Below are 14,572 nucleotides of genomic sequence, written 5' to 3' on the forward strand. Positions count from 1 at the left end.
GGCCTAGCACACAGGCAGAGCAGAGAGGTCCCGTAACAGACAATCTGGCTTCATGACAGCAGAGAATCAGTCTGCATGTCATAGCAGAGAATGAGGCTTCACGTCACCCACCACTGCAACAGTCCATTGGCATATATTTAGGCCTAGCACACAGGCAGAGCAGAGAGGTCCCGTAACAGACGATCTGGCTTCATGTCAGCAGAGAATCAGTCTGCATGTCATAGCAGAGAATCAGGCTTCACGTCAGCCACCACTGCAACAGTCCATTGTCATAAATTTAGGCCCAGCACCCAGGCAGAGGAGAGAGGTCCCGTAACAGACAATCTGGCTTCATGTCAGCAGAGAATTAGTCTGCATGTCATAGCAGAGAATCAGGCTTCATGTCAGCCACCACTGCAACAGTCCATTGGCATATATTTAGGCCTAGCACACAGGCAGAGGAGAGGTTCATTCAACTTTGGGTAGCATCGCAATATAATGGTAAAATGAAAATAAAAATAGGATTGAATGAGGAAGTGCCCTGGAGTCCAATAATATATGGTTATGGGGAGGTAGTTAATGTCTAATCTGGACAAGGGACGGACAGGTCCTGTGGGATCCATGCCTGGTTCATTTTTATGAACGTCAGCTTGTCCACATTGGCTGTAGACAGGCGGCTGCGTTTGTCTGTAATGACGCCCCCTGCCGTGCTGAATACACGTTCAGACAAAACGCTGGCTGCCGGGCAGGCCAGCACCTCCAAGGCATAAAAGGCTAGCTCTGGCCACGTGGACAATTTAGAGACCCAGAAGTTGAATGGGGCCGAACCATCAGTCAGTACGTGGAGGGGTGTGCACACGTACTGTTCCACCATGTTAGTGAAATGTTGCCTCCTGCTAACACGTTGCGTATCAGGTGGTGGTGCAGTTAGCTGTGGCGTGTTGACAAAAGTTTTCCACATCTCTGCCATGCTAACCCTGCCCTCAGAGGAGCTGGCCGTGACACAGCTGCCTTGGCGACCTCTTGCTCCTCCTCTGCCTTGGCCTTGGGCTTCCACTTGTTCCCCTGTGACATTTGGGAATGCTCTCAGTAGCGCGTCTACCAACGTGCGCTTGTACTCGCGCATCTTCCTATCACGCTCCAGTGCAGGAAGTAAGGTGGGCACATTGTCTTTGTAGCGTGGATCCAGCAGGGTGGCAACCCAGTAGTCCGCACAGGTTAAAATGTGGGCAACTCTGCTGTCGTTGCGCAGGCACTGCAGCATGTAGTCGCTCATGTGTGCCAGGCTGCCCAGGGGTAAGGACAAGCTGTCCTCTGTGGGAGGCGTATCGTCATCGTCCTGCCTTTCCCCCCAGCCACGCACCAGTGATGGACCCGAGCTGCGTTGGGTGCCACCCCGCTGTGACCATGCTTCATCCTCATCCTCCTCCACCTCCTCCTCATCCTCGTCCTCCTCGTCCTCCAGTAGTGGGCCCTGGCTGGCCACATTTGTACCTGGCCTCTGCTGTTGCAAAAAACCTCCCTCTGAGTCACTTCGAAGAGACTGGCCTGAAAGTGCTAAAAATGACCCCTCTTCCTCATCCTCCTCCTCCTCCTCCTGGGCCACCTCCTGTTCCATCATCGCCCTAAGTGTTTTCTCAAGGAGACATAGAAGTGGTATTGTAACGCTGATAACGGTGTCATCGCCACTGGCCATGTTGGTGGAGTACTCGAAACAGCGCAACAGGGCACACAGGTCTCGCATGGAGGCCCAGTCATTGGTGGTGAAGTGGTGCTGTTCTGTAGTGCGACTGACCCGTGCGTGCTGCAGCTGAAACTCCACTATGGCCTGCTGCTGCTCGCACAGTCTGTCCAGCATGTGCAAGGTGGAGTTCCACCTGGTGGGCACGTCGCATATGAGGCGGTGAGCGGGAAGGCCGAAGTTACGCTGTAGCGCAGACAGGCGAGCAGCGGCAGGATGTGAACGCCGGAAGCGCGAACAGACGGCCCGCACTTTATGCAGCAGCTCTGACATGTCGGGGTAGTTGTGAATGAACTTCTGCACCACCAAATTCAGCACATGCGCCAAGCAAGGGATGTGCGTCAAATTGGCTAGTCCCAGAGCTGCAACGAGATTTCGCCCATTATCACACACCACCAGGCCGGGCTTGAGGCTCACCGGCAGCAACCACTCGTCGGTCTGTTGTTCAATACCCCGCCACAACTCCTGTGCGGTGTGGGGCCTGTCCCCCAAACATATGAGTTTCAGAATGGCCTGCTGACGTTTACCCCGGGCTGTGCTGAAGTTGGTGGTGAAGGTGTGTGGCTGACTGGATGAGCAGGTGGAAGAAGAGGAGGAGGAAGCCGAGAAGGAGGAGGTGGCAACAGGAGGCAAAGAATGTTGCCCTGCGATCCTTGGCGGCGGCAGGACGTGCGCCAAACAGCTCTCCGCCTGGGGCCCAGCTGCCACTACATTTACCCAGTGTGCAGTTAGGGAGATATAGCGTCCCTGGCCGTGCTTACTGGTCCACGTATCTGTGGTTAGGTGGACCTTGCTACAGATGGCGTTGCGCAGTGCACACTTGATTTTATCGGATACTTGGTTGTGCAGGGAAGGCACGGCTCTCTTGGAGAAGTAGTGCCGGCTGGGAACAACATACTGTGGGACAGCAAGCGACATGAGCTGTTTGAAGCTGTCTGTGTCCACCAGCCTAAATGACAGCATTTCATAGGCCAGTAGTTTAGAAATGCTGGCATTCAGGGCCAGGGATCGAGGGTGGCTAGGTGGGAATTTACGCTTTCTATCAAATGTTTGTGAGATGGAGAGCTGAACGCTGGCGTGTGACATGGTTGAGACGCTTGGTGACGGAGGTGGTGGTGGTGGTGTTGGTGGTACATCCCCTGTTTGCTGGGCGGCAGGTGCCAACGTTCCTCCAGAGGCGGAGGAAGAGGCCGAGGCGGCAGCAGCAGAATAGGCCGAGGCGGCAGCAGCAGAAGAGGTAGCAGGGGGAGCCTGAGTGACTTCCTTGGTTTTAAGGTGTTTACTCCACTGCAGTTCATGCTTTGCATGCAGGTGCCTGGTCATGCAGGTTGTGCTCAGGTTCAGAACGTTAATGCCTCGCTTCAGGCTCTGATGGCACAGCGTGCAAACCACTCGGGTCTTGTCGTCAGCACATTGTTTGAAGAAGTGCCATGCCAGGGAACTCCTTGAAGCTGCCTTTGGGGTGCTCGGTCCCAGATGGCGGCGGTCAGTAGCAGGCGGAGTCTCTTGGCGGCGGGTGTTCTGCTTTTGCCCACTGCTCCCTCTTTTGCTACGCTGTTGGCTCGGTCTCACCACTGCCTCTTCCTCCGAACTGTGAAAGTCAGTGGCACGACCTTCATTCCATGTGGGGTCTAGGACCTCATCGTCCCCTGCATCGTCTTCCACCCAGTCTTGATCCCTGACCTCCTGTTCAGTCTGCACACTGCAGAAAGACGCAGCAGTTGGCACCTGTGTTTCGTCATCATCAGAGACATGCTGAGGTGGTATTCCCATGTCCTCATCATCAGGAAACATAAGTGGTTGTGCGTCAGTGCATTCTATGTCTTTCACCGCTGGGGAAGGGCTAGGTGGATGCCCTTGGGAAACCCTGCCAGCGGAGTCTTCAAACAGCATAAGAGACTGCTGCATAACTTGAGGCTGAGACAGTTTCCCTGGTATGCATGGGGGTGATGTGACAGACTGATGGGGTTGGTTTTCAGGCGCCATCTGTGCGCTTTCTGCAGAAGACTGGGTGGGAGATAATGTGAACGTGCTGGATCCACTGTCGGCCACCCAATTGACTAATGCCTGTACCTGCTCAGGCCTTACCATCCTTAGAACGGCATTGGGCCCCACCATATATCGCTGTAAATTCTGGCGGCTACTGGGACCTGAGGTAGTTGGTACACTAGGACGTGTGGATGTGGCAGAACGGCCACGTCCTCTCCCAGCACCAGAGGGTCCACTAACACCACCACGACCATGTCCACGTCCGCGTCCCTTACTAGATGTTTTTCTCATTGTTATGGTTCACCACAACAACAAATATATTATTTGGCCCAATGTATTGTATTCAAATTCAGCGGGATATAAATTTGAGGCCTAGTATTTAGGCGCTGGGTGACCGGTATGGATTTAGTGACAGAATTAGACTTGGAAATGCACAGAAGCGTGTGTGTGAAGTTATTCTGAATGACCCAATGTGCACCTTGAATATTATATACCCTTTTTGGGATAGATTTCAAATAGCTCTGATATAGCAGGAACCACTAAATTATGAAATTGCTAAATTGGGAATTGTACTTCAACCCAGAACAAAAAATGTGCTTTGACGGGCACTAAATAACTTTCCCAGCTACAACAGTACAGCGGTAACGAGAGATTTAGAGGGATTTAAATTTGAGGCCTAGTATTTAGGCGCTGGGTGACAGGTATGGGTTTAGTGACAGAATTAGACTTGGAAATACACAGTAGCGGGTGTGTGTGAAGTTATTCTGAATGACCCAATGTGCACCTTCAATATTATATACCCTTTTTGGGATAGATTTCAAATAGCTCTGATATAGCAGGAACCACTAAATTATGAAATTGCTAAATTGGGAATTGTACTTCAACCCAGAACAAAAAATGTGCTTTGACGGACACTAAATATCTTGCCCAGCAACAACAGTACAGCGGTGGGTAACGAGAGATTTAGAGGGATTTAAATTTGAGGCCTAGTATTTAGGCGCTGGGTCACCGGTATGGATTTAGTGACAGAATTAGACTTGGAAATGCACAGAAGCGTGTGTGTGAAGTTATTCTGAATGACCCTATGTGCACCTTCAATATTATATACCCTTTTAGGGATAGATTTCAAATAGCTCTGATATAGCAGAAACCACTAAATTATGAAATTGCTAAATTGGGAATTGTACTTCAACCCAGAACAAAAAATGTGCTTTGACGGACACTAAATATCTTGCCCAGCAACAACAGTACAGCGGTGGGTAACGAGAGATTTAGAGGGATTTAAATTTGAGGCCTAGTATTTAGGCGCTGGGTCACCGGTATGGATTTAGTGACAGAATTAGACTTGGAAATGCACAGAAGCGTGTGTGTGAAGTTATTCTGAATGACCCTATGTGCACCTTCAATATTATATACCCTTTTAGGGATAGATTTCAAATAGCTCTGATATAGCAGAAACCACTAAATTATGAAATTGCTAAATTGGGAATTGTACTTCAACCCAGAACAAAAAATGTGCTTTGACGGACACTAAATATCTTGCCCAGCAACAACAGTACAGCGGTGGGTAACGAGAGATTTAGAGGGATTTAAATTTGAGGCCTAGTATTTAGGCGCTGGGTCACCGGTATGGATTTAGTGACAGAATTAGACTTGGAAATGCACAGAAGCGTGTGTGTGAAGTTATTCTGAATGACCCTATGTGCACCTTCAATATTATATACCCTTTTAGGGATAGATTTCAAATAGCTCTGATATAGCAGAAACCACTAAATTATGAAATTGCTAAATTGGGAATTGTACTTCAACCCAGAACAAAAAATGTGCTTTGACGGACACTAAATATCTTGCCCAGCAACAACAGTACAGCGGTGGGTAACGAGAGATTTAGAGGGATTTAAATTTGAGGCCTAGTATTTAGGCGCTGGGTCACCGGTATGGATTTAGTGACAGAATTAGACTTGGAAATGCACAGAAGCGTGTGTGTGAAGTTATTCTGAATGACCCTATGTGCACCTTCAATATTATATACCCTTTTAGGGATAGATTTCAAATAGCTCTGATATAGCAGAAACCACTAAATTATGAAATTGCTAAATTGGGAATTGTACTTCAACCCAGAACAAAAAATGTGCTTTGACGGACACTAAATATCTTGCCCAGCAACAACAGTACAGTGGTGGGTAACGAGAGATTTAGAGGGATTTAAATTTGAGGCCTAGTATTTAGGCGCTGGGTCACCGGTATGGATTTAGTGACAGAATTAGACTTGGAAATGCACAGAAGCGTGTGTGTGAAGTTATTCTGAATGACCCTATGTGCACCTTCAATATTATATACCCTTTTAGGGATAGATTTCAAATAGCTCTGATATAGCAGAAACCACTAAATTATGAAATTGCTAAATTGGGAATTGTACTTCAACCCAGAACAAAAAATGTGCTTTGACGGACACTAAATATCTTGCCCAGCAACAACAGTACAGCGGTGGGTAACGAGAGATTTAGAGGGATTTAAATTTGAGGCCTAGTATTTAGGCGCTGGGTGACAGGTATGGGTTTAGTGACAGAATTAGACTTGGAAATACACAGTAGCGGGTGTGTGTGAAGTTATTCTGAATGACCCAATGTGCACCTTCAATATTATATACCCTTTTTGGGATAGATTTCAAATAGCTCTGATATAGCAGGAACCACTAAATTATGAAATTGCTAAATTGGGAATTGTATTTCAACCCAGAACAAGAAATGTGCTTGAACGGACACTAAATAACTCGCCCAGCTACAGCACTAGGGACAGATTTAGCTGGATATAAATTTGAGGCCTAGTATTTAGGCGCTGGGTGACCGGTATGGATTTAGTGACAGAATTAGACTGGGATATGGCCAAAAAATGAACAGACTATTGCTGGTTAAATGCACTTGGTGTGACAGCTTCACCCTGATGTAGGCTTTAGCCAAAAAACAACCACACCATTGAGGGTTAAATGCACTTGGTCGCAGCTTGTGCTGGCGCACCACAAGACACAAAATGGCCGCCGATCACCCCAGAAAAATGAGACTGACAAACGGTCTGTGCAGCCTAAAAACAGTGAGCAATTGAGGATCAGCAGCTCAATGATCCACAGCTGCAGATCGATCAGTTAATCAAGTCCTTTGGAGGAGTTAATCTGCCTAATCTCGCCCTACTGTCGCAGCCGCAACCTCTCCCTACGCTAATCAGAGCAGAGTGACGGGCGGCGCTATGTGACTCCAGCTTAAATAGAGGCTGGGTCACATGGTGCTCTGGCCAATCACAGCCATGCCAATAGTAGGCATGGCTGTGATGGCCTCTTGGGGCAAGTAGTATGACGCTTGTTGATTGGCTGCTTTGCAGCCTTTCAAAAAGCGCCAAGAAAGCGTCACAAAAGCGCGAAGAAAGCGACGAACACCGAACCCGAACCCGGACTTTTACGAAAATGTCCGGGTTCGGGTCCGTGTCACGGACACCCCAAAATTCGGTACGAACCCGAACTATACAGTTCGAGTTCGCTCATCCCTATACATATTAGGTATCGCCGCATCCGTGACAAGCTGGTCTATAAAAATACCACATGATCTAACCTGTCAGATGAATGTTGTAAATAACAAAAAATAAAAACAGTGCCAAAACAGCTATTTCTTGTTACCTTGTCTCACAAAAAGTGTAATATATTGCAACCAAAAATCATATCTGCCTTAAATTAGTACCAACAAAACTGCCAACCTATCCCGTAGTTTCTAAAATGGGGTCACTTTTTTGGAGTTTCTACTCTAGGGGTGCATCAGGGGAGCTTCAAATGGAACATGGTGTCATAAAACCAGTCCAGCAAAATCTGCCGTCCAAAAACCGTATGGCATCCCTTTTCTTCTGCGCCCTGCCGTGTGCCCGTACAGCAGTTTATGACCACATATGGGGTGTTTCTGTAAACTACAGAATTAGGGCCATAAATATTGAGTTTTGTTTGGCTGTTAACCCTTGCTTTGTAACTGGAAAAAAATATTAAAATGGAAAATCTGCCAAAATAGTGAAATTTTGAAATGGTATCTCTATTTTCCATTAATTCTTGTGAAACACCTAAAGGGTTAACAAAGTTTATAAAATCAGTTTTAAATACCTTGAGGGGTTTAGTTTCTAAAATGGGGTCACTTTTTTTTGGAGTTTTTACTCTAGGGGTGCATCAGAGGGGCTTCAAATGGGACATGGTGTCAAAAAAACAGTCCAGAAAAATCTGCCTTCCAAAAACTGTATGGCATTTCTTTCCTTCTGCGCCCTGCCGTGTGCGAGTACAGCAGTTTACGACTACATATGGGGTGTTTCTGTAAACTACAGAATCAGAGCCATAAATATTGAGTTTTGTTTGTCTGTTAACCCTTGCTTTGTAACTGGTAAAAAAATATTAAAATTGAAAATCTGCCCAAAAACTGAAATTTTTAAATTGTATCTCTATTTTCCATTAATTCTTGTGGAACACCTAAAGGGTTAAAAAAGTTAGTAAAATCAGTTTTGAATACATTGAGGGGTGTTCATTTTTAGGTGGTTTCTATTATGTAAGCCTCACAAAGTGACTTCAAACCTGAACTGGTCCTTAAAAAGTTGGTTTTTGAAAATTTCAGAAAAATTTCAAGATTTGCTTCTAAACTTCTAAGCCTTGTAACGTCCCCCAAAAATAAAATGTAATTCCCAAAATGATCCTAATATGAAGTAGACATATGGGGAATGTAAAGTAATAACTATTTTTGTAGGTATTACTATGTATTATAGAAGTAGAGAAATTGAAATGGCAAATTTGGTAATTTTTTATACATAAAAATGATATTTTTTTACTCCATTTTACCAGTGTCATGAAGTACAATATGTGACAAAAAACAATCTCAGAATGGCCTGGATAAGTCAAAGCGTTTTAAATTTATCACCACATAAAGTAACACTGGTCAAATTTGCAAAAAATTGCCTGGTCCTTAAAGTGAAAATGAGCCTGGTCCTTAAGGTGAAAATGAGCCCGGTCCTTAAGGAGTTAAGCGAAACAAGTGGATTCCTTTATTCACCCAACACTCAAGGCCATTGAGTGTTTGGGTAAATATAGAAATTCGTTTAGTTTTTTCATTTTTACTTGCATTTTCATTTTTTTTTTTCAGATTTCTTTCTATTAGTTATTAACTTTTTTACTTTGAATGCAGAGAACAGATTATCTACATGTCCCCGCTGTTTCTATATACAGAGCACTGGTAACAGTGACTATTTTCAGGTGTTTTCTGATTATTTAACAGTGTTAAAGGGAACCTATCACCGGGATTTTATGTAAAGAGCTGAGGACGTGTTGCTAGATCGCCGCTAGCACATCCACAATATCCAGTCCCCATAGCTCTCTGTGCTTTTATTAAAGGACACATATGCAAATTAACCTGAGATGTGTCCTTTCCTTGAGATGAGTCCAGCGTGTAGGAGCCCAGCACCGCCCCACATCCTCAGAATCTCCTCCTTGCTAACCGACGTCAGAAAGCTAGAGCTAGCACACGCGCAATGTCCTCATAGTGTTCCGTCCCTGTGCTGGCATCAGCCTCAGGGAAGGAACTGCGCATGCGCTAGCTAGCGCATCGCAAGATTACGGTGCGCATATGTATCAAATCGATTTTTTTACACAATAAAAGCTATTGGGACTGGGTATTGCGGATGTGCTAGTGGCCATCTAGCAAACCATGTCCTCAGCTCTATACACAAAATCCTGGTGACAGGTTCTGTTTGAGCCTCATGCAGACGTCCGTGGAACATGGGCCGTGAGATACCCAACTGGAATCCTGCTTAGTTGATTGCTATGACACCGTACTCTTCGTGCCGCCACCGCAGTACAGTAATACACTCATATGATCTATAGCAGGATGCCAGTCCAGTATCTCGCGGACCGTGTTCCACGGACGTCTCCAGGAGGGTTTAAGCAGGTCTCTGTAAAAAATTGACGGTGCGGAGGCACAGAGAGAAACCCCATGGAAGTACTCCACAGTGCTTCCGTAGGGTTCCGTGCCTCCGTTCCACACTGCTCCTCCAGGATTACGGACCCATTCAAGTCACATGGTTAGCACTCCTTTTTCTGAGATTTCTGAGTTTGGTTATCTAATCTAAGCAAACACTTTCAATTGCTTTTCAATGGCTTTTGTTTAAAGATAATGAAATGAGTTAAGAAATTTGAGTTAACAGCGGGAGTGCTAACCATGGTACATCTGTATGGTGAGCACACGATCGGTGCCCATATATTGCAGACGAGAAACGGCCATCTGCATGAGCCCTTAGGCCTATTGCACACGACCGTATGGCTTTTACAGTGTTTTGCGGTCCGTTTTTCATGGATCCGTTGTTCCGTTTTTTGTTTCCGTTGTGTTTCCGTTTCTGTTCCGTTTTTGCGTTCTGTTTTTCCGTATGGCATATACAGTATACAGTAATTACATAGATAAAATTGGGCTGGGCATACCATTTTCAATAGATGGTTCAGGAAAAAACGGAACGGAAACGGAAGACATACGGATGCATTTCCGTATGTGTTCTGTTTTTTTTGCGGATCCATTGACTTGAATGGAGCCACGGACTGTGATTTGCGGGCAATAATAGGACATGTTCTATGTTAAAACGGAATAGAAAAACGGAAATACGGAAACGGAATGCATACGGAGTACATTCCAGTTTTTTTGCGGAACCATTGAAATGAATGGTTCCGTATACGGACCGTATACGGAACGCAAAAAACGGCCAGTAAACGGGGAAAAAAAACGGCCGTGTGCAATAGGCCTTAGGCTGAGTTCACACTTCAGTTATTTATATCAGTTATAGTGAGCCAAAACCAGGTGTGGGTCAAAAACACAGAACAAGAGGAAATTCTTCCATTATACCTTATCTATGTGTAGGCTTCACTGCTGGTTTGGGTTCACAATAACTGATGGAAATAACTGACCAAATAACTGAAGTGTGAACTGGCCCTACCTGCTTGATGACACTGGCTCTCGGCTCCGGTGCTCGCTGACCTTTGTTCAGGTCCCTGGAGGTCATCATCCATTTTGACGCTGCCTGCAACCAATCGTGGGCCACGGCGGTGACTTCTCCCCTTGTGTCAAGTGAATAAATGTGACAGTACTTCAGAATTTGGGGCCTTGCTTTTAATTCTGCCCAGGGCCACATTTTGTCTAAAACCGGCCCTGGACCTATCCTCAGCATAGGTCATCAATATCAGATCAGGGGGCTCCAATTCCCGGCACTGCTGCTAATTAGCAGGGCCACCTTTACAGTCGAGATGTCATGCAGGTAATTTTGAACAGGAAGTAACACAAGAACTTCTACCAAACAGCTGATTAGCAGGGGTGCTGGGAGTCGGGCACCCACCTATCTGATATTAATGACTTATACTGAGGATAGGTCAACAATATTTAACACCTGCACAACCCTTTTAAGGCTTATTTACATAGGCTGGGCAAATATTGGGAGGAGCCTTCCTAGGAACCTTTGTTTCTGATAATTGCCCTGTATAAATGTGCCACTAATCACCCAATGAACAAGCAAACTCTTGTTCATTGGATGTGGGCTGGCACCCAAAATTATTGTTTCTGGACGGCAAATTGTCCTTGATAAACGCCAATCTGCTTCCCAGAAACAATGAATTTATATTGGGGACGAGTGATTGTTAATCCCCGTACAGTGAAGAGGATTGCTGCATTGACGATCAGGAAGTTATTTGGAAAAACTGTTTGTTCTCAACATTTGTCTGCTCAGTTGGACTGTGTAAAAGCACCTTCAGGCTGGGTTCACGCCTGAGCGTTTTACAGCGCGTTCCTACGCGCTGTAAAACGCTCAACAGGCAAAAAACTATGATTCCCTATGGGCATGGTTCTCATCTGAGCGTTTTACAGAAAAAACTATTTGATCCATATGCACATTAACCTGATATGTGTCCTGTACGTGAGATGAGTCCAGCGTGAAGGAGCCCAGCACCGCCCCGGAATCCTCAAAATCTCCTCCTTGCTCCCCGACGTCAGAAAGCCAGAGCGCCGTAATCTCGCTATGCGCGATCTAGCGCATGCGCAGTGTCATCATAGTGTTCCTTCCCTGTGCTGGCATCAGCCTCAGGTAAGGAACTGCGCATGCGCTAGCTCGCGCATCGCGAGATTACGGCGCTCTGGCTTTCTGACGTCGGGGAGCAAAAGGAGGAGATTCTGAGGATGCCGGGCGGTGCTGGGCTCCTTCACGCTGGACTCATCTCACGTACAGGACACTTATCAGGTTAATGTGCATATGGATCAAATCGTTTTTTTTCCACAATTAAAGCACACAGAGCTATGGTGACTGGGTATTGTGGATGTGCTAGCGGCCATCTAGCAGCCCATGTCCTCAGCTCTATACATCAAATCCCGGTGACAGGTTCCCTGAACCAGGGCAACCTCTTTAAGATGTTTCACGTATCAAAAGGATCATGATTTATGTGTCTATATCCATTTTTAAGCCTCATGAAACCAAGTTTTAGATTTTTTTTAAGATTTACTGTGATCCAAAAATGTGAACCTATTTGTAGCAAGGAAAAGACCACAGTTTGCAAGTACTTAGTCAGTGGATGCAGCTTACCTCAAGAAGCAATTATCGGAAATCTATGCTTTTCCCCACTGAAGTCTATGAGTATATGCTCTATTTTTGAATGCTTAAATTGTAAAATTAGGTTACTGCATTTCCCAGCAGAGACTTTCAGCAAGAAAGCCCGGGTCCTAATGGTAAGTAACTGGCTTCTGTATAAGCAAATCTGACTTTCCTCTGTGTTCTGCCTTTTGTTGTGCGGTTTTGGTGAAAACCTATCACCAGTCATCCAAGCCTTTAAGTCTATGGAGATTATTGTCAGTGCTATAAAACGATGCAATAAAAAAGCTTCAGTAGTGAAAATACAGATTTACAGCATTTGATATAATACAACAGATTTCTGCTGAGCACAGAACTAAATCCCGCACTGATCACCCGAAAACACATGAAAGAGCTGGAGGTTTCATTGTGCCCTGCCTGCACGTGTCAAGTTTAGGGAAAGTGCTTAAACATAGACAAGTTCTTAAAGGGGTTGTCTCACTTCAGTAAGTGGCATTTATTATGTAAAGAAAGTTAATACAAGGCACTTACTAATGTATTGTTATTATCCATATTGTCTCCTTTGCTGGCTGGATTCATTTTTCTATCACATTATGCACTGATCGTTTCCATGGTTACAGACCTCCCTTCAATCCATCAGTGGTGGTCGTGCTTGCACACTATAGGAAAAGCAGTAGCCTATTTGCGCTCCCACAGTCCCAGCCACCAGAGAGGCTGACGCTTTTTCCTATAGTGTGCAAGCTTGACCACCACTGATGGATTGCATGGTGGTCTGTAACCATGGAAAAGAGCAGTGTATAATGTGATGGAAAAATGAATCCAACCAGCAAAGGAGGCAATATGGGCAATCACAACACATTAGTAACTGCCTTGTATTAAAGGGTTTATGCAGTTATTTTAAACTGATGATCTATCCTCTGGATAGATCATCAGCATCTGATCTTCGGGGGTCTGGCACCCGGGACCCCCGCCGATCAGCTGTTCGAGAAGGCAGCAGCGCTGGCAGTAGCGCAGTAGCACCGTGGCCTTCTCGCTGTTTACCACAGGCCCAGTCACGACTGGTATCACTGGCCTGGGCGGGGCTACACTCCATTCAAGTGAACAGAGCTTAGCCCCGCCCAGGCCAGTGATACTAGTCGTGACGTCACTGGACCTGCGGTAAACAGCAAGAAGGCAACGGCGCTACTGCCAGCGCCGCTGCCTTCTCGAACAGCTGATCGGCGGGGGTCCCGGGTGTCGGACCCCCGCTGATCAGATGCTGATGATCTATTCAGAGGATAGATCATCAGTTTAAAATAACTGTAGAACCCCCTTAAACTTTCCCCTTCATGGTAAATGCCACTTGCTGAAGTGAGTCAACTCCTTTACCCCCTATACTCCTCTCCTGGTATCCAGCACTGTACATGTGAACAAATCCTGCTCTATTTTTTGTGTACTATTTCTGTTTCTCATCTAAGACACCAGCATATTCTGAAGTGCAATATAGACTGTCATCACTTACCATGGTTCCTATCCCCAATCGGTCTAATAATCTAGATACTAGGGATTCGCATAAAACTTTGTTTCAATACTGTATGGGGGGAGCGCTCCGTACAGTATTAGAATGTATTGGCTCCGATGAGCCGAAGTTATTACTTGGCGAAGTCTCGTGAGACTTTGCATAATAACTTCCTAAATTGATTTCTACTGTAAAAAAACATTTCCTGAACTCAGGTTCAGTTCCAAGTGGTACCTTGGAACCGAACCCGAGTTGGGGAAATGATTTGTTTACAGTAGAAATCAATTTATAAAGTTATTATGCAAAATCTCACGAGACTTCGACAAGTAATAACTTCGGGTCATCAGCGCCAATACATTCTAATACTGTACAGAGTGCTTGCTCCGTACAGTATTGAAACAAAGTTTTATGCGAATCGACTTCGGATGTGGCTCTGGTTGTGGCACTGTCTGTCTCGCTATTCAGGGGGTCCAAAATAATAGCGTGGTTTGAGTAGTGGTAATGACAGCCACTGCCCAAAGCAAGTGACAAAACAATTGAAAAAATGTGTACACACCCGTTCGTAAAATAGGATAAGCAGTGGCGTAGCTATAAATGACTGGGCCCCACAGCATATTTTTAAATTGGGCCCCCCTCCCCCAGTAATTTTTTCGCAACCCCTTCCTTTCATGCCGCCCCCATTCCTGTGGCTAGTAAAGATCGCTCTCTCAGACCAGGCCCAGCAGCTGTTCCTTCTGTTT

Source organism: Bufo gargarizans, chromosome 6, assembly GCF_014858855.1.
Source record: "Bufo gargarizans isolate SCDJY-AF-19 chromosome 6, ASM1485885v1, whole genome shotgun sequence".
NCBI classification, from domain to species: domain Eukaryota; kingdom Metazoa; phylum Chordata; class Amphibia; order Anura; family Bufonidae; genus Bufo; species Bufo gargarizans.